Raw genomic sequence first — 20609 nt, forward strand, 5'->3', positions numbered from 1 at the left:
GAAATTAGATTCGCAATGGAGAGGTCCATTTAAAGTATTAAAAGTGGAAGGTCCTAATGTAGTAATAAAAATTAAGGGAAATAAGGAAACAAAAGTACATGCTAATAGGTTGAAAGAGTTCTTTTAAATTTCAGGTATGGCATTCAAGTGGCAAGTTGTGCAGCTCATCATAGTGGTAGCAACATACAACATCACTGCATGAGAGTATGCAACAAATGATTTCCAAGTGACACAGTTTCCAAGCTCATCAGGATTAAATTATGTAATATAGGACAAGTAGAAATATATAGTATCACATGGAGAATAGTTACGTATGTGAATCTAGATGCAATAACAGAAAGGTTTCAGAAGGCGAAAAGGCATGGTAGGGCAGCGGTACAAAGATGCTGAGAAACACTAAAACAATTGAACGTAGGATTAATAGAGTGTAGGCTAGTAGATCAATAAGTAACACATCACGTGGAAAAGATCACAGGTTTCCGACAATCAGTATAACAGCTGACGAAAAATGAAACCAGAAGGAAGACAGGAGTTTTCAACTTCGTTGGGCAGGTGAGTAAAATACTGTTCGGGACTTTCGATGAAGCAGATGCAGCATACTATAAAGAAAGAATAGATGCTATGGAGAGAAACTCAGAAGGGTTGCTTAGGTTAACAAAGGAACAAGTGGCAGTGGTAAGGGCTACATAGGCAGGAGTGAACAGGACAGTGTATACGTTAGAATAAAAACGAACATGTTTTAAAAACAGGTATGCAAAGATTAGAGCGGTTCATGAGAGAATATATAAAAGAAACAGACATGGGTGTCAAACGTGTAGCGTCCTTTGCCACAGGTATTAAAATTAGTGGCCGTGTTTGGTCAAATTGAGGAGGAATGCAAACAAATGAAAAACGATATTGTAAATGCTCAAAAGGGAATACTGCAGCCTCACATCATTAACCCAGTCCAAATTGTAAAATACTTAAGTTTAATACGGGATGAACTAAAAGATGTAAAGTTTCCTGTTCCTCTAGCTGAATCCTCAGGTTACCTATTATTAAGAATAATTGATTTAGATGTTTTCATCTCAGGTAGCATACTAGGGCATGTAATTAAAATTCCTTTGATAGATAATACTAATTTCAAACTGTATAGAGTACTTCCATTACCTAAAGAGATCCCAGAGGTGAAAGGGAGATACGTGTACATACATCCAGAAAAAGAATTCTTACTAATAGATGAATCCAAACAGCAATATGCAAAACTTTCTGCGGATCAACTAAAATGCAAAGAACTAAGTAACAATAGGCTACTGTGCAAACAGTGATTTGCCTTGCTATCAACATTTGACCATGAAGAGTGTGAAGCCAATTTGTTGCAACCGACAAGAGAAATTCTGGAAGATTGTGTGCGAAAAATGGTCGCACTGAATCAGAGCCTTTGGACACATCTAAATAGCAATGAAAGGCTATACTTTGCTTCTAAGGAAGAAGGCTTAATGGTACTATGTGGAAAGGAACCACCAAAGGAGCTAATAATGAATGGGGTAGACAAAATAAGTTTCTATAGTAAATGTAAAGGATATGGAACCAGAGTGTTCATACAGACAGACAGATTAATTCACAGTAATGCAACAAAGAAAGACATAAAACCCAGATTAATCTAGAATTCGATTGTTGAGTTGTAAATGAAGAAAAGCCAAATGTCTCAATGTTAAAGTTACATTTATCTTTGGATCATGTAGTAACACAGTTAGAAGATTTAAAAATCACAGGGAAAAGATTGGATGATGTCCAGAGAATGGCAGAGAGACAGGAGGAAGAATTGAAATATTCCAGGTATTTCACACACTATTCCGTAACCACGATGTGTCAGTAGCAATAATTATCCTTATTATAATAACAATGCAGATGTTGCAAAGACTGTTTTAACAGCATATGGAAATATTTTGAAGATAGTGATTGTTGTAGCACAGTATGCATAAGAAACACCATTGTAAACCAATACCCAGAAACTAGCTTAACTAGAAGATAAAGTTATTAAGGAACTGAAGATGTAGTAATATATGAAAGGTGTGGAAAAGGCCAAGAAGAGACAGTCTTGTTCAGAAACAGACGTTAAATAAATGTAAATAATAAAAATATGTATACCAAAAGTGTGATTAAAATTTTTTTTTCTTATAAAATGTGTAATGTCACTGTACCAATGTTTTTGTCCATGCTTAATGAAGTTGTATTTGAAATGTCATTGTATTTACCAATGTTTAATGAAAACTGTATAATTGTATGTATCAATGTTAAATGAAACTGTATTTTGATATAATTTTATGCATTATTGTATGCTATCCATGTATAATGTAATTGTGATTTACCAAATGCTTAATGGACTTCAGTTTACCAAGTGTGTAATGAAAATATAACATGTCAAGTGCTGATGCAACAAACGAATGTAAAATCTGTAAAGCATGTAATAAAGAGAAAAAGAAAAGTCACAACTGACGCTACTCTCAGGAGTAATGCCAATTTTCCTGGTGGGGGAGGTGTTGTAACCGCAGGAGAAAGCCAAGTCTACTTACAATCGATCTCAGGCGGTACAATGTAAACAGTATGTAAACATCAAGTGAGTTAAAATGTAAAGCTGGATGCCAGGCGTAAGAAACAAGACACAGCTGGATAGCCAAGGCAGAAGTCCAAACTGCTGGACAGCTGCGCGCGATAAGAAAGTAAACAGACTCCAACTTATGAAGAGACAAAAGAAGCTCTGTGTAGGGGAACTCTGATAAGCAGTCAATTAGGAGTATCAACACAGAGCACTTCTCGTTAGAGAGAGAAGTCTGGGAGTGGAGAGAGAAAGAAAGAGGACCCTTGATGGGGACAGCACTATGTCATGAGGAGCCAATGAAGGGCTCAGGACACAGTGGATGTCCATACAGGGAGAGGCACCTCTATCCGTCCACCCAGCTTTTGAAGAAAAATAACGAAATTAATACTTAAACAATACCAAATAAGGACAAGTTGTATTTGACGCTACGTCATGCCAAGTGCTGATGGGGTCGAAGGGGGAAAGCTAACAACTCTCGGGAGCATGCCGCTCCGCTCTCTCTCTCTCTCTCTCTGGAGGTTAGGCTCCCGGGAGTGACAGTAGTCAGCATGGATAGCAGCAGGCGACTTGGGCTGAGGAGTGGGCTGTAGGCAGGCAGCCAGAGATAGTCGCTGATGAGTGTTTAGGTGATAAGCTGTGTGACTCTGACGTAGGGTGCTAGCTTGGACAGAAAGTACTGAAGAGCGTCTATCAGGCAGTCGGAACAGTGAAGTTAGTCTCTGTAATAGACTTAGTCACTCTGCAGGTGCAATCACTACGCAGTTAGGGTGAACTGTATTTCTTTCTGAATAAACTAGAACTCGTGTAACATTCACAAGAGTTTAATTCAACTCATTTCCTAGCTTTGTACCTTCACACTAGGGTTTTCAACATCTTAGCCAGATCAAAGTCTCCCTCTCACTAAGGTCAACTGGCTAAATCCCTTTCACTAACTGTGTTGCTCAATCCCTTGCAAAACCCATGCTTGGGACGCTACAATGTGTTACTTACCAACTGCACAGCTTTTTATACAGGAATGAACACTATTAAAATGGTTGACCTCGTGAAAAGAAATACAAGAACTGCCAGCCTTGGGGCTATCCAGAAGCAGTAACTAAACATGCTCTCAACATGACTCAAAGGACCTAAGTGCTTGCTACACAACCTAGAGCTATTGGATCCTTCCATCCAATACTAATTTCCTTGAACATCAGAAATGGGCTCTTCAACATTTTCTCACATCCTACCACCTTTCTTGATTTAAAGTCCCCCTTTATTTATTTATTTGGAGAATTTCACTGTTTACTTAATTATTTGCTCTATTACTTTTTATCTTTATTGCTCCCTATTTCTCTGTGTTTCACTTTCCTGCTCTTCTTAATTGCACGTTTTATTCCACTTCTCATTTCTCTTCCTCTTTATTTACCCACCCTCTTCTATCATCTCTGGGCCGAAGAAATGTACTCTCTTTAGCTGCCCACCCTCCTCCTCCTCCTCTCTTTCTCTCTCTCTCATGTTTCCTCTTTGTGTTTCTTCATTTTCACATAGTTTCCCTCCTCCAAACCTCAGGTATGAGTGACCTGACCCATCCTTTACAACCTTCCCAAATTATCCATCTTTCTTTCCTGAGAAAGACAACTGCCGTTCCAAAACCCAGATATAGTTTCATTCTACTTTTAAATGTGTCTTCTTTTGCCTGTACTAGGAATTTCACATCCCAAAGTTACACACAGACTAGTCATTTGTTTCCTTGTAATTCTACAACTTTCTCATGTCTATTTTCATTTAAATACAATCAAATGTATTTGTTTTTGTAAGAAATCAGCAACAAAGTACCAGAGCCAGTAATATCATTTACTGTTGTGAATGCTGTAAAATGAACAGACATTGTTGTCTAGTGTAAAAATAAATGGTAACTGCAATTCCTCTGAGTGATTTTATGAAGTAACTTGCGAGAGGCTCTAATGGGTCTTTGTCTAGTATTGCTTGCCTATCTGGAACTAACACCCGTATTGAATGATGAAGCTGAAAATGTTCAAATGTCCACATTTCGGTTTTCTGCAGTTTCTATAAATCTCTTAAGACAAATGCAACAATAGTCATACAAAAATGATACTGCCAAATTCCTTTACGCAAGCCACACCTAATCTCTAGTGATCTTGATTGAATATTTGTGCAGCTTTTTTCATTATTGATAACCACATCATCTGCGAAAAGCTTGAGGTTACATTAATACTGTCTGCAAGATCATTAATACACACTTCCCTGGGCGCACGCAAAGTTATGTCTACATCTGTCAATGGCTCCCCACCCAAGATAACATGCTATGTCATCTCCCAAAAAACACTCAATCTGGCCTCAAATTTCACTCATTATGCTATATAAGTGTCGGACTGTATTGTTAGCTGCAACATGCATAAAACGGGCATTGTTGCTGCTGCTGCACATTTCAGCGATTTTGACTGAGATAAATTCACAATGCGGAGTTCTTCTTCAATACGCCAGTGCAGAAGGGTGCATAGAATCAACTAAATGAAAAATCTGTGCAATATGCACATTTATTTATACATAAAAGCCAACTTAAGAATTTTCCATTGTGTGAAACCGTGTGTACAAGATTGTTCACATCACTTCATGCACCATCTTTTATTGCTTGTATCAGTACCCATTTGTATTGTGGTGTACTGTGAGATTTCAAACATTTGTGAGTGCTGCGATAAACTTGTACTGTTATAATACACTTAAACCTAATTGTGCTCTTTTCAAATTTTTGAGAATAGTAGGCCCATCCTCATTCAAAACAATCGTTCTCTAATTTCATTGTATAATCACGTGAAAAATAGACTATTATGAGAATTTTTGGATGCTTACAAAACTATATTTTCATAAGTTATTGGTACGAATGTTTATTTCGTAGCAAATCAGCATTTGTGGTTCACAGTTCTGCCTAAGAATACATCACACCTGAACTTCATTGCATATCAACACAAATAAACGTGCATTTTTGAAAATTTTCAGATGCTACCATTATCCTCTGCACAATCTACGAGCAATATGTAGCAAATTGGTGATTTTGGTTTAGTTACTGTAGCAGATTTTCTAACAAACATATTGTGTTACATCTCATTTTCCCTTAAAGAGTAGCAGCCCTATATAAACTAACTCTGTTCTTGAGTTTGTTAACAACCATAATTAACATCAAAATGTTTTAGGAAACTAGTAATTTTTACCACAGGTTTTTGTGTAGCCTAAATAGAAATCTCGTTTTGTGTATTTGTTTCAATTCTTATACGGAATTTGCAACTTTTTAGCTCAACAGATTAAAAGATAATCAGCAGGCTTAATGTAAAGTTATTTGTTCACTGCCTTGTTTACAAACATGGGATGAGTTGGCTGATGCTTGTAAGCAACTGGAAATCGTCCTGACCACTGTCAAATGATTGGCAACTGCTGCAAATTGGTGTGTAGGAAGAGCTTCCAAGAATCGTATACCTGTGATACCTGTACCAGAGGTACCTCAATTACTATCCTCTCCAGTGGATCCTATCTCCTCTGCAGAAAGTATAGGATCTGTCTTTATTCATCCACTTGACTGCGAGTGATGTGTCACTGGTAGATCTAGCCTTCTTGTATAGGGCAGACAGGGACCAGAAGAGGACTTGAGGTGTTATACTGAACCCACTGACCAAGTTTGAGATGCTGTCTTTCACTGAAACTGAGCCAGTGGGACTCACTTCACCTGTTTTGGGGAAACTTGTCCTGTCTGGTGTCAAGAGGAGGCAAACACAACAGGGTTGGGGTCTATTAATCATCAGCAGTTCAAACATATAGCAAACGATGGTACCCCATAGGAAAATGGCAGCAAGGTACAGGAAAGGACACCACGTACACACTCCGTGTGTAAGCCTCTGGGGCCCTGATTCGACATGTTGAAGAGACTATTCAAGCAGCCACTGAGAGAACAGGGAGTGACCAACTGCAGACTGTGGCCCACTGGAATAGATTATGCCTGTCATGTGGCCTCTGAATACCTGGATCACTCCAGCAACTGGCAGAGAAGGTTGAGAAGACAAGCGTTGCACATGGATTTTCAGCCAAGGTCACAATTTGCAGTATTGTGCCCAGAACTGATCATGGTCCCCTGGTTCTGAGTTGAATGGAAGGAATGAAGCAGAGACTTCAAAGGTTCTTTAAAAAGCTAGGCTGTGACTTCCTGGACTTGTGCCACAGGCTTGAGAACTGTAGGGTTCCCTTAAATTGGCCAGGTAAGTACTACACAACAGAAGCTGCTACCAAGGTAGCTGACCTTGTGTGGGGTGCACACAAGGTGTGTGGGTGTTATGTTAAAATCCTTATAGCTAACTGTGGAAACATTCACAACAAAGCATCAGAGTTTGAAGTACTTATGAAAAGCAGTGAAGCGCACATAAAACTAGGTATAGAAAGCTGTCTGAAACCTGAAATTGATAGCAGTGCTATTTTTGTGAACAATTTAAATGTATATTGAAAGGATAGGTAATGAGAAATGGATGTAATGTACTTGCTGCAGTACACAAGAAACTCAACTCCACTGAGATACAAATAGAAGATGAATGTAAAATTGTTTGGGCAAGATGCAGTGTCAGGAGAGGGCATAAAATGATGACTGAATCCTTCTATTGCTCACCAGACTCATCTTCTAAAGTAACCAAAGGCTTTAGAGAAAACCTCAGTTCAAGTACTTAAGTTCCCCAATCACACTGTAATCATTGGTGGAGACTCTAATCATCCCACAATTAAGTGGGGAAATTACAGTGCTGTAGGTGGTGGGCATAATAAAATGTCCTGTAAAACTTAAGTAAATGCCTTCTCTGGAAATTATTTAGAACAGGTAGTTAGGAATCCCACTCACAATGGAGATATATCTAATGGCAACAAACAGACCCGACCTCTTTGAGAATGTCCACATGGAAAATGGTCTCAGTGACCATGATGCAATTGTGACAACAATGATTACCAATGTGCAAAGGACAACTAAAAGAGGCAAAAAGATATATATGCTCAGTAAACTATATAAAAAACAATAGTGTCATATCTCAATGAGGAACTGAAACTTTCAGCATATGGCAGGAGCATGTAGAGGAACTCCAGCTCATGTTTAAAATAATAGTTGACTGTGCACTGGATAGATATGTACACAGTAGAACAGTTTAAAGGGAGGAAACCTCCATGCTATACAGTCACTGCAAAGAAACTTCTAAGGGAACAGAGATTACTGCATAACAGGTGTAAAACAAAGTGTAGGGCTATAAACAGAGAGGTGCTGAATATAAACAGAGGGGTGTTGAATAAAACAAGTTTCACCGTCAAACGGTCAAAAAATTTTGTTGCAGCGTTGTGCAACCTTAATGTTGTGTAATGAATGTTGTCAGATGCACTGATTTCTGACATTATGTGCACATTTCTTGATTTTTAATAACCTTTTTTAGTAATTTTGAGTAGTTTTTGCAGTGCACAACTACTGCAGGATCTCTACTTGTTCTTGCCTAAAGATACATTTCTCTTTTCCTTTCATAAGATACTTTAATTCAATTAGTGATCCATGGTTTTTTACATGGCTATTTAATGTCCCTTCCGATTAGCTTATGCGGAAGGCTATTTTCAAATACTGATGTAAATTTGCTGTGGAATAGATTAAATTTTATATTGGCATTTGGTTCTTTATAAATTTCATCCCAGGTTGTTTCTTGTAAACTACTCTTAAAAACATTTGCCCTGTAGTCATTAATGATTCTGACTGACTTCCGCTGAGGTGTATCAACATTGTAAGGCACTATGTCATTTATCCTGACTAATTGTGCATCATGATCAGAGAGAGCATTTGTTACGGGGTAAAAAGTTATTTTCTTGCTTTGTGCCTCATCAAAGAAGACATTATCAGTTAGGGACCTACCATCTTTATCCAGCCGTGTTGGAAAGTTAAATACTGAGAGCAACTTGTAGGATCCAAATAAGGTTTCCAGATCATTTTTTCTGTCAGAATCCATTACAAAATCTACACTGAAGTCACCACAGACTATTAACTGCTAGCTGATGTCTGACAGGCAGCACAGTAAGGAATCCAGGTTCCTCATAAATAGTTCAAAATTTCCCAGTGGAGATCTATATACTGTTACAATTAAAAGTGAACTGTTTTTCAACATTAATTCACAAGCACACACTTCTATGTACTGATTACTACAAAATCTACTCGTTTCAATGCTTTTGAACTTTTGTTCTGACTTAATATATGCAACAACTCCCCCTTTTCCCCCATTAGTTCTGTATGAGTAAGCTGCAAGACTGTAATCTTTTATATGTAACTTAATATAACCCTGTGGTGATGTGGTGCTCAGACAAGCACAGGATGTCTATCTTTTCCTCTAAATTTTGCAAGTGCAACAAGCTCTTCTACCTTATTACTCAATCCTCTGATATTTTGGTGGAATAAGCTAACCTCACTTTTCTGTGCATTCTTGTAGGGCTCTTCTGTTATAGTGACATCTTTCAAAACACGCTGCCTGAAACTTGATTCTAACCTAACAAGGGTGCCCCTCTGACATCAGAAACCACAGGGATCTTGCATTGTGTGATGGTGCCCCCCCCCCCCCCCCCCCCGTACACTTCCTGCAAGAAGTTCAGTCAACCTATCTTTCCCTCTCCCATTCAGGTGCAGGTCATGTCTAGAATAACCCCATCTCCCAATTATAACAATGCGCACTGCACTCATATGAGAATTCATTTCAGTCAGCAGTAACCTGCTCAACTCAGAGTTAACACAGCTCACAGCAGTATTAACCCAGGGCTGGTCATGGGGCTGCAAGATATCCATGAAACTCACATTTTTCTGGGTAGTTGCTGCTCCTATTTTATCCAGGCCACCTCTAATGCTGTTAATTGCTATTCTTAGCCAGGCTATTTCCTGCTCCACCTACTATAATGACCCCATCCTCTTTGCCAAAACTTTTTCGTAATTTCCCTTTGTCCTCTGTCACCCAGCTAAGGCTAGCACTTTGCTTCACAATACTTGTTACCTGGTACCCCGCTCCCAACTTTTCCTGCACCATCTGGCCCACACCCCTCCTAGGGCTACTACCTAGCAACAAGATTCTTTTATTCCTACTGTGTTCAGGGACCGACCTACACAAAGTCTCTTGGCTGGAAGCCTACTGCACCCTACTGTAACATACTCTATATGAGGCTCTTCCCCTCTTACTTCAGGTAACAAGCCAAATTTATTCGATGCTGATAGCTCAAATGTAGAAGAAGTTGATGAGCTGTTCCCTTTTCGCCCATTGCCTATTACCTTTACCCAGCTCTGACGACCTTTTTTCCCCTTCAATCTATCTAGTTCCAATTTTGCGTAATCTAATTCAGCCCGAAGCGCACAAATGTTTGCCTCCTGTTCAGTGTCTCTTTTGTCTTTTTTGCAGAGCATACAGTTCCATGGGAGGGTCTCATTGAGATCCCCATTCCGTTCCCCACTACAAGCACCTCAGTGAAATTCCATTCCACAGTCTACACATACCACTCCCTCTTTGACTGTCCTATGGCAACATCCACACTTACCATGCATTGCAAGACAGATTATATGCTCCAAAAGAATTAAATCACTTAACACACTACACACAACATGAATGTTCATTATTTATGAGCAGCAAAATTGAGCCTACCGTTTAGCACATCTGGTGTTTTAATAAAATGTAAAAATTTATTTTCACTTACGACTTGAACTTAGCACTCACTTAAATTTAGTATCTGTTAATGTAATCACAACCGAATGGATTTTACTATACGCACACTGTATGTAAACAAAAGCCTAGTTCGAAAGTTTCTAAATAAAATAACTTTGCACTGTTTATGCGACGAGACAAACGAAAACAAAGATCTGCGTCTACACTATTTGACCTTTTCACTTATTTCTGAGCTGGATGAACAACACAAACTGTATTTTACTGAAACAATCCGGTAACTGACAGTATATGTAAATTAAACAAAACTTACACCAAAGTTCGTGTCTATGAAACGTTTCTTTTTTTCTGAAAAATAAGCAAATAAAAATGAAACTTTCAATAGATGGCCTACAATAGGTATTAATTTACTTATTTATGATAGACTATATAAATTTATGTATAATATTATATTGCATTTCCAATTAATTGTTGATGATTCCTTTTGATCAGACTCTAGCATCTAGTATGTTACGGTCATAACACTGAATACTTAATATTTCTCTCATGATAAAAATGAAAATATTGTTAGGTTATTTGCTATACGCAGCAGCCACTCTCCCATTACAACTCTCAGGGCCACTTGTGGCATGCATTACCAAGATACACTTCAAGGCTTGAGTGTGGACGGCCCCTTCTAAATTTTTACTAGTGCACCCATGAGTAAGAAATCTGTGACTAAAACAACCACAGCATAAGGCACACAAATAATTTTCACAGTCTATAGTTCAGAGTAGAGTTTCATACGCTGGTGTAAAGATGTTCAATAAGCTAATAAGCTCTCACTAACATATGTCACAAGGTTAGAAGAAGGAAAGGTTTTCTGAGCAGGATACTTGAGAAATGTTTTTATAATTTAAATGAATGTGTTAGCTCACAGGAATATTAATCACTCATAAAGATAACAGCTCTTTATGTGTTGTTTGTGTGAAAAAGAAAGAGAGAGAGAGAGAGAGAGAGAGAGAGAGAGAGAGAGAGAGAGAGAGAGTGAAGATGGAGGGGGGGTGGGGGTGGAGTGGTGAGACATTTCTCTGTTGGTCTCCTGTTTTATCCTGGTACAACTGTATTATGCACCAACTTGACAAAGTTAGTCCAATATAAGAATAGCAACAAAACTTTATGAATTAAATAGTTTTGGCAGGAGTTTGTGAGTCTATGGAAGAGTAAACAAAACTTTTTAAATGATGTTATTGCTTATTGTTTTTATGCACAATGTACACTGACTATGAGATTTAGATACATGTGATATTATCATAACTATTTCTGTTAAGGACCATGTTTCAAATTCCGACTTCGTCATCCAGATTTAGGTTTTCTGTGGTTTCCATAAGTGGCTAAGGGTAATTCTGAGTTGGTTCCATTAACAGTGGCCACTTCCAATTTCCTCACCTGTCCTAGTCAAATCCAAGCCAAGTTTTCTTGCTTTTCATACATAATTAAATTTGTGTAATGTATGTGACATGCTCTATGCTATTATCATGAATTTTGAAAGCACAAACAAATAAACATGGTACTGTCAATGGTTTTAGACATGGAATATCTGATTAAAATACCTTTATTTCCAGAAAAGCAATACATTAATGCAGAATCAATGCAATCACACCCTGAGCCATACAATTAGTTCAGCTGGAATTGCTATATATTTGCAATGTCCTGATTTACAGACAAGAAAATTAGAATCCTTCACAAACTTCCATTATTGGCTGTCTTAGGGGATAGTATAGGAAAGCACAGCTAAGCCATGGTGGCTCCTAAGTTCTTTTTTGGGGAGATCGGCAGTAGAATGATCGGATGTGATGGCCCAGGAAATCTGCTTTTGAACTAGGCTGATCTCTCTGTGCAGTGCAGTCCCCCAACAATAAGTCTTTCCTTCTCATCACATTTATTAAGTCTCACCTGATCCAGGTTTCTGGGTGACGTTTCCGAATTCGGTCCCTTTTCCTAAGCCTCACCAGTTTTTTTCCTTCGTCCCTCTTCTCTCACTTTCAACCTTCTGCCAGAAGAAGGAGACACTAGCTAAGAAAGCTTGCAAAATTTAATACTTTTTATATGCATGTTCTTCTGCACCTGCTTGGTGAGAAGATTTTTTATCTATCCAATTACATTATATATTCATAGGATTTGTAGTTGACAATACTGACACATTCAGAAGAAACTACATAATTCATACGGTGAACACTATATAGAAATAAATACACATTTGGATAACACTTACTTAAGCAATGTATAGAAAGGTGTACACTATTCCGTATATTTCATTTACAATAGGCTTACAACAGAACTGAAAAACTGAGTGATAAATCCCAAGTATTCAAATCACAGTTGAAAAGTTGCCTTGTGGCACACTCCTCTGTTATGTACAGGATTTCCCCACAGTAGTTGAGAATTTTTCTCTGTTATGTGTTATTTATTCTCATACTCTCTGGTTTCTGGTGTTTTTATTAATTCTTGTTTATAATTTTTCTAATTCAGCATATTGTGTCTATGTACAGACTTTTACATGGCTGTGTAGCTTTGGATTCCATGGTCCCATGAAACCTGATAAGTAAATTAATAAAATAGAATAAATGATGGCAAGTATTAAAGTTTTGAACATAGCTGCGTGGTCAGCGACCGTTTACAAAGTAAAATTAAAGCAATAGCAACCATCGGTTGCAAAAAAAATGTCTTTTAACCTAGGTTTCAGCACTGCTATGAGTGCATTCATCAGAAATAAAACACCAAATCTGGCTTATAACATAACTACAAAATTATATGAAAAACTTTTTTAAGTGTCAGTACTGACTAGGAGTACAAAAAAGAAACAGTACTTACATGTCAAGTATAAAACTAAATATCAAGCGATAAAACTTTAGTTACAACTTTTTTGAGTAGAATACATAGAAGGCAAGCCACTATGGGCTGCTTGCACGTGTTGAGCTATGGTAGCATCAGACTGAGGTTCCCGTGCAGTTTCCAAAATATTTTTTCTAAGTCGACTAATAATTTTTTGTTTATTAAATGGTTTATATTAATTACATTTCATTTAATACTGCTTTTCTGCTCGCCAAGTTATTCAGCTCCCTTTGTATTTCTAAAATGGCATTTTCAGCCTTTAAACTGTTAAGTTCTTAGTAGACTAGTTGTTACTGTGTCTGCTGCTGTCAGATAAAAAAATATTGCCTTTTGCTTCATGTACTAAATAATGTTCATTGTAGCATTCGTCTGTCTATAATTTGAATGTTATGTATCCTGTTTGTCTTTGCAGCTACCAGATGGCACTCTTGGTGTAATGTTCATCTGCCCGCAATTGCTAATGTGGGTGCCTCAGTCTGATGCTATCATAGCTCAATACATGCGAGCAGCCCACAGTGGCTTGCCTTCTATGTATTCTATTTCAAAAATTTTGTGACTAAAGCTTTATGACTTGATATTTAGTTTTATAAATGACACGTAAGTACTGTTTCTTTTTTGTACTTCTAGTCAGTATTTACACTAAAAATTTTTTCCTATAATTTTGTAATTATGTTATAGGCCAGTTTGAGTGTTCTACTTCTGATGAAGGCACTCATATCAATGCCAAAACCTAGATCTAAAGACTTCTTTCTTGCGACCGAGGGATGCTATTGCTTTAATTGATGACAAGTATAACAAAAAATGCAATACGGACCCTAAAGTACAAAGCAAGAGTCCACTATTCTGGATCATGGATATGTAACAAAATACTCATTGCAAACATAATCAGGAAATAATAACGTTGGAAATTTGTAAATATATTTATAGCCCCCATAATTTACCTCATTGCTTTGGTTCTAGCTTTTTAAAACACAGATAAAGACAGGACAGCTCACTGTAAGTAAGCCACCATTCATACAGAACAAAACTACTCTTCTTCAACAGCAATCAGTATATTAACACAATTGCAAAGAACAAACTAGTAGATCACTAGTAGCTAATAATTACACTATGTCACACACACACACACAAAACACCAAATTGTCGACTTTCAACCTAACCTGGACCTTGGGCTACAGATCAGTCTGCCACCACAAGCAAGATGTTGAGGTGACCCAGTACCACACTTTAACCAATGTTGTCACATTTCCAGACGAATTTTCAATTGTGTAATCTCATGGTGGTATGATATATTCAAAGTGGATTGTATGAAGTATGGTGGCTGTCGCCAGTGTGGGATGTTCGTTTCTAAATTGTTTATGAGTGCTGTTAGTCATTCATTGGACTACTTGAGTGCTGTTGGAAGAATAATATTGAAAGAGTTTTTGTCACTTTGTTAATGTGTTAATTTGATGTTGGCCGTTACAAGAATAGTTTCATTTTTAGGTTTGGAATTATTAGTGCATTGTGTTGATTACAGTTGGAGATTTAATTTTATGTTTTGTGTTTGGTTTGTTATGGATATGACAATGAAGTTCACTTGTAGGTCCCTGCTTGTTGCAATGGCAAATGAAATGTTGACCATGATCAAATTCCTATGGTTATTTGGTTTAATTGGCAAGTATTAGAAGTATTACATATGTGGACAAGATATGAGATTAAAAAAACTACTGGATCTTGCATATGTGACATATTCAGGAGACAATGGATGGCGTTCTACATGGGAGGGGGTTCATGGTTTTAGAAGTTTAGGCTGGCCATTCTAGACATTGTGTTGATGACATACGATTTTTGCTATCACTGGATTTATGTCTTGGCTGACTTTTGTTGATAAGAGTGTTTCTATGGATTTTTTAAAAAATTGTGCTATCAAGGGTACGTGTGATTGTGAGCATAGCTGTGTGTGTGTTGTATAATGAAACTGATGTTAATGTAGTTCTTTTTATGAATTTTTGTGTTGTGTTGTTAGCTGCTGGTAATTATGTTGGATTGTGATTGGTAGATATTATGGACTTTGTCTTACCTACAAGATTAATATTATTGTTTTAACTACTTATGTAATGTTACACACTGCATTTGACGAGTTGTGTGTGGTTTTGTGGACTTCGTTTGAGCTATACCTGTCACATGAAACTTCTGTTACCAGTTTTTTTTCTCCCAAAAATCCCGTAATCCTCATGGTTGTCCTGTTAGCTTAATGTTATTTCTGCCACTACTTTATTTTTTGTCTCTCTCCATGTATGTCATGAGGGACGTCATTGTCACCCTATGTATAAGTTTGAAATATAGGTGTCTGCCATATTGATGTTGTCACAGGTCAGAGCCCATGAGGGGGGGGGGGGGGTGGTAGCACAATCTTTGGTTTGGCCTTGTTATTGTATCATATAATCACAAAATTCAGCAGCGTATGCCTCTTTATTAGGATGCTGTAGTGATGGAAAGAGTACCCCATTAAGTGTACATCGTGCAACCACCTCTCCAAATGTGACATCTTCAATTCACTAAAATCAAAAAAATTGAATCTATGTTATTTAAACTGGATAAGAGAAGGAGCAAATATAACTCTGAGGTTCAGTGAACCTGAATCTCAAGCCATTGTACCTTTATACATATTCTGCAAGCCACCGTACATGCATGACAGAGAGTACCTATTACCACTGCTAGTCTTTCTCTTTCCCGTCCCACCCACGACTGGAGTGAGGAAGAAATGGCCATCTATACATTTCCTAGGAATTACAATTTCCCTCATATTGTCTCCACAGTTCTTATGCAATAAGTATTTTGGTGGCACTACAATTTTTCTGCAGTCTGTTCCAAATGACAGTTTTCTAAACTTTCTCAATAGTGTTCCGCAATAAGAATGCCTTCTATCTCCAGCAATTCCAATTTGAATTTAGGGAGCATTTACACACTACACACTTGCTGATTGAACCTACAGGTGACAAATTTGGCAGCCAAATAGTTTCAAAGAAAACTCGGTCCACCGCCATGCTTTAGATATGTACCTCCAAGTTGCTACAGGTATCTTGTAGCAATGACAGTTTAGATACAATTAGCAAACGTGCTGTCTTTCATTTAAACACCACGTTCCTGTATACTATGACAAGTTTTATGTACTGCTTTTTCCTACCTTGTCTCCTTCACTTTTTTATGCTTGACAGTCATTACGTTTCTAACAGCATATCTATTATTTTATCTGTCGAGTTAATGATGCTCTCAGGTTTGTATGGCAAAGTCAACGATCAATGTTAAGCTTAATCACGCAATTTTTTTTGCCTGCACTAGGAAAAAGTGTTTACTAAACATTTACTCGAATGAAAGTGAAACGTAAGCAATTTGGGGCACCCTTTGGTCTGAAGGAGATGACTTTTGGTTACAGGCGGTAGATTTGGTTATATATGCCTCTATCAACAGTACTTTTGTAAAAATCTACAAACCAACAGTAACAATAATTATACGCAAAAAAGTGCCGATAAATGAATCTGTTGACAAGTGGTAACATAGGTATTTAAGCGCGCTGGTTGTCCCATCAATTCGTCAGTACAGGTAATCTCACAAGAGACAACAAGCGAATGATAGTGACAACTGCAGAGTGATTGGAGTTAAATATTTATTACTCTATTTGTTTCATTCATCCATAACATTGTATTTCGTGTACTAAATTGACTATAGACTGAGTGGACTTATTAGTAGCAGGATACACATTAGTACATATGTTTGCTTTTTATAGTCATATATTTACAAAAACACATCTAGTTTCGTCTTAAATACCTGTGAGCTTCCACACAAAACTTTATATACGCAAAAGTTTACTTATTGGTGTTTACCGTCAAACACCATTAATAAACATTGGAGTAACTGGTAGTGACAGTGTAGCCAACATAAGATCAAGATCAAACACAGTCAGCTTAGCCACACGACAAACGTAACAATTTTCAATTGCTCTGGTTGGCTGCTCAAAGGCTGAGCGCCAACGTGCAATGTTTACGTTGTCGTGACCGTAAAGAGTACAGACAATTCCTCGATAGTAAGCGTTTTTCCGACGGAAAGCAGTGTTGTGTGTAGGTAGTGTGACTATTCACTGCGTAAAACACTTAATTTCTGATCACGTTTTGCTTTAAATGTTATTGTAATAACCACTGCATTTATTGCGGATCTGCCGTGTATTTGGAATAGGTTTATACTCTTACCAAGTTTTGAAGGGTGAAACATATTGTGTAGTTCTCCAAAGCCCACCAATTGCAATATTTACTTTGCATTTATTAGTTTCTTCTTACAGTTATGAACGTCATGAGAAACAATTACAGCATGAGACTGTTATTATTTACGCTATCAATTTTGCAATGACAGACGCATCATTGTTACGTGTTACAATAGGTTTTTTTTGTCAAGTCGGGATTTTCACCAGCGTAGTAAAGGTTGGTTTGAACATGGCGGCACTGTGCAAAAGGTGGTTAAACGGGAAGTGGTATGCCCTTTCCTTCCTCCACTGAGCCAATAGTTTAAAATGGAGTTTTAAACCACTTTGCAACTTTCGTTTATCACATGAACGAGTTGTTGTCAGTAGTGATTGTCAGAAAGAAAACAATTCGCCCACAAATTTACCTGTTGTTGTTGTGGTTTTCAGTCCTGAGACTGGTTTGATGCAACTTTCCATGGTACTCTATCCTGTGCAAGCTTCTTCGTCTCCCAGTACCTACTGCAACCTACATCCTTCTGAATCTGCTTAGTGTATTCATCTCTTGGTCTCCATCTACGATTTTTACCCTCCACCCTACCCTCCAGTACTAAATTGGCGATCGCTTGATGCCTCAGAACATGTTCTACCAACCGATCCCTTCTTCTAGTCAAGTTGTGCTACAAACTACTCTTCTCCCCATTTCTATTCAATACCTCCTCACTAGTTACCTGATCTACCCATCTAATCTTAAGCATTCTTCTGTAGCACCACATTTCGAAAGCTTCTATTCTCTTCTTGTCCAAACTATTTATCGTCCATGTTTCACTTCCATACATGGCTACACTCCATACAAATACTTTCAGAAACGACTTCCTGACACTTAAACCTATACTCGATGATAACAAATTTCTCTTCTTCAGAAACGCTCTCCTTGCCGTTCACAGTCTACATTTTACATCCTCTCTACATCGACCATCATCAGTTATTTTGCTCCCCAAATAGCAAAACTCATTTACTACTTTAAGTGTCTCATTTCCTAATGTAATTCCCTCAGTGTGCCTCAATGATACAGATAGCCGTACCATAGGTGCAACAACGGAGGGGTATCTGTTGAGAGGCCAGACAAATATGTGGTTCCTGAAGAGGGGCAGCAGCCTTTTCAGTAGTTGCAGGGGGAACAGTCTGGATGATTGACTGATCTGACCTAGTAACACTAACCAAAACGGCCTTGCTGTTGTGGTACTGCGAGCAGCTGAAAGCAAGGGGAAACTACAGCCGTGATTTTTCCTTAGGGTATGCAGCTTTACTGTATGATTAAATGATGATGCTCCGGTGGTAAAATAGTCTCCCATTCGGATCTCCGGGCGGGGACTACTCAAGAGGACGTCAGTATCAGGAGAAAGAAAACTGGCGTTCTACGGATCGGAGCGTGGAATGTCAGATCCCTTAATCAGGCAGGTAGGTTAGAAAATTTAAAAAGGGAAATGGATAGGTTAAAGTTAAATATAGTGGGAATTAGTGAAGTTCGATGGCAGGAGGAACAAGACTTTTGGTCAGGTGAATACAGGGTTATAAATACGAAATCAAATAGGGGTAATGCAGGAGTAGCTTTAGTAATGAATAGGAAAATAGGAGTGCGGGTAGGCTACTACAAACAGCATAGTGAACGCATTATTGTGGCCAAGATAGACACAAAGCCCACGCCTACTACTGTAGTAAAAGTTTATATGCCAACTAGCTCTGCAGATGATCAAGAAGTTGATGTAATGTATGATGAGATAAAAGAAATTATTCAGATAGTGAAGGGAGACGAAAATTTAATAATCATGGGTGATGTATTTGACAGTAGGAAAAGGAAGATAAGGAAATGTAATAGGTGAATATGGATTGGGGCTAAGAAATGAAAGAGGAAGCCGCCTGGTAGAATTTTGCGCAGAGCATAACTTAATCATATCTAACACTTGGTTCAAGAATCATGAAAAAAGGTTGTATACGTGGAAGAATCCTGGACATTACTAGAAGGTTTCAAATAGATTATATAATGGTAAGACAGAGATTTAGGAACCAGGTTTTAAACTGTAAGACATTTCCAGGGGCAGATGTGGACTCTGACCACAATCTATTGGTTATGAACTGTAGATTAAAACTGAAGAAACTGCAAAAAGGTGGGAATTTAAGGAGATGGGACCTGGATAAACTGACTAAACCAGAGGTTGTACAGAGTTTCAGGGAGAGCATAAGGGAACAATTGACAGGAATGGGGGAAAGAAATACAGTAGAAGAAGAATGGGTAGCTTTGAAGTTTGAAATAGTGAAGGCAACAGATAATCAAGTAGGTAAAAAGACGATGGCTAGTAGAAATCCTTGGGTAACAGAAGAGATACTGAATTTAATTGATGAAAGGAGAAAATACAAAAATGCAGTAAATCATGCAGCCAAAAAGGAATACAAACATCTCAAAAATGAGATCGACAAGAAGTGCTAAATGGCTAAGCAGGGACGGATACAGGACTAATGCAAGGTTGTAAAGGCTTATCTCATGAGGGGTAAGATAGATACTGCCTACAGGAAAATTAAAGAGACCTTTGGAGAAAAGAGAACCACTTGCATGAATATCAAGAGCTCAGATAGAAACCCAGTTCTAAGTAAAGAAGGGAAAGCAGAAAGGTGGAAGGAGTATATAGAGGGTCTATACAAGGGCGATGTTCTTGAGGACAATATTATGGAAATGGAAGAGGATGTAGATGAGGATGAAATGGGAGATATGATACTGTGTGAAGAGTTTGACAGAGCACTGAAAGACCTCAGTTGAAACAAGGCCCTGGGAGTAGACAACGTTCCATTAGAACTACTGACAGCCTTCGGAGAGCCAGTCCTGACAAAACTCTACCGTCTGGTGAGCAAGATATATGAGACAGGCGAATTCCCTTAGACTTCAAGAAGAATATAATAATTCCAATCCCATAGAATGCGGATGTTGACAGGTGTGAAAATTACCGAACTATCAGTTTAATAAGTCACAGCTGCAAAATACTAATGCGAATTCTTTACAGACGAATGGAAAAACTGGTAGAAGCCGACCTCGGGGAAGATCAGTTTGGATTCCATAGAAATGTTGGAACATGTGAGGTAATACTGACCCTCCAACTTATCTTAGAAGAAAGATTAATGAAAGGTAAACCTACGTTTCTAGTATTTGGAGATTTAGAGAAAGCTTTTGACAATGTTGACTGGAATACTCTCTTTC

At 38.0% G+C, this 20609-nt stretch overlaps 2 protein-coding genes across 6 annotated transcripts in view; one reads left to right on the forward strand and one right to left on the reverse strand.

Moving 5' to 3' along the window:
• LOC126186678 (uncharacterized) overlaps positions 1 to 17073 on the reverse strand; it is a 42409-nt gene extending 25336 nt beyond the window's left edge. Inside the window, exons 1-2 of one of the 4 annotated variants that reach the window (XM_049928232.1) lie at positions 16954 to 17037; positions 12524 to 12846 (exon numbers count right to left, since the gene is read on the reverse strand). The gene's annotated coding sequence lies outside the window, so the exon portion shown is untranslated. Of the gene's footprint in view, positions 1 to 2555; positions 2579 to 12204; positions 12302 to 12523; positions 12847 to 16953 lie in introns of those variants that run through there. The other 3 variants (XM_049928233.1, XM_049928231.1, XM_049928234.1) reach the window with 3 other exon arrangements.
• A 34-nt stretch (positions 17074 to 17107) lies between these two features.
• Positions 17108 to 20609, forward strand: part of LOC126186642 (mannose-6-phosphate isomerase) — a 134760-nt gene continuing 131258 nt past the window's right edge. The window contains exon 1 of one of the 2 annotated variants that reach the window (XM_049928228.1): positions 17108 to 17243. The gene's annotated coding sequence lies outside the window, so the exon portion shown is untranslated. Of the gene's footprint in view, positions 17248 to 20609 lie in introns of both variants that reach the window. The other variant, XM_049928227.1, reaches the window with a different exon arrangement.

Source organism: Schistocerca cancellata, chromosome 1 (genome assembly GCF_023864275.1).
Source record: "Schistocerca cancellata isolate TAMUIC-IGC-003103 chromosome 1, iqSchCanc2.1, whole genome shotgun sequence".
Lineage (NCBI taxonomy): Eukaryota > Metazoa > Arthropoda > Insecta > Orthoptera > Acrididae > Schistocerca > Schistocerca cancellata.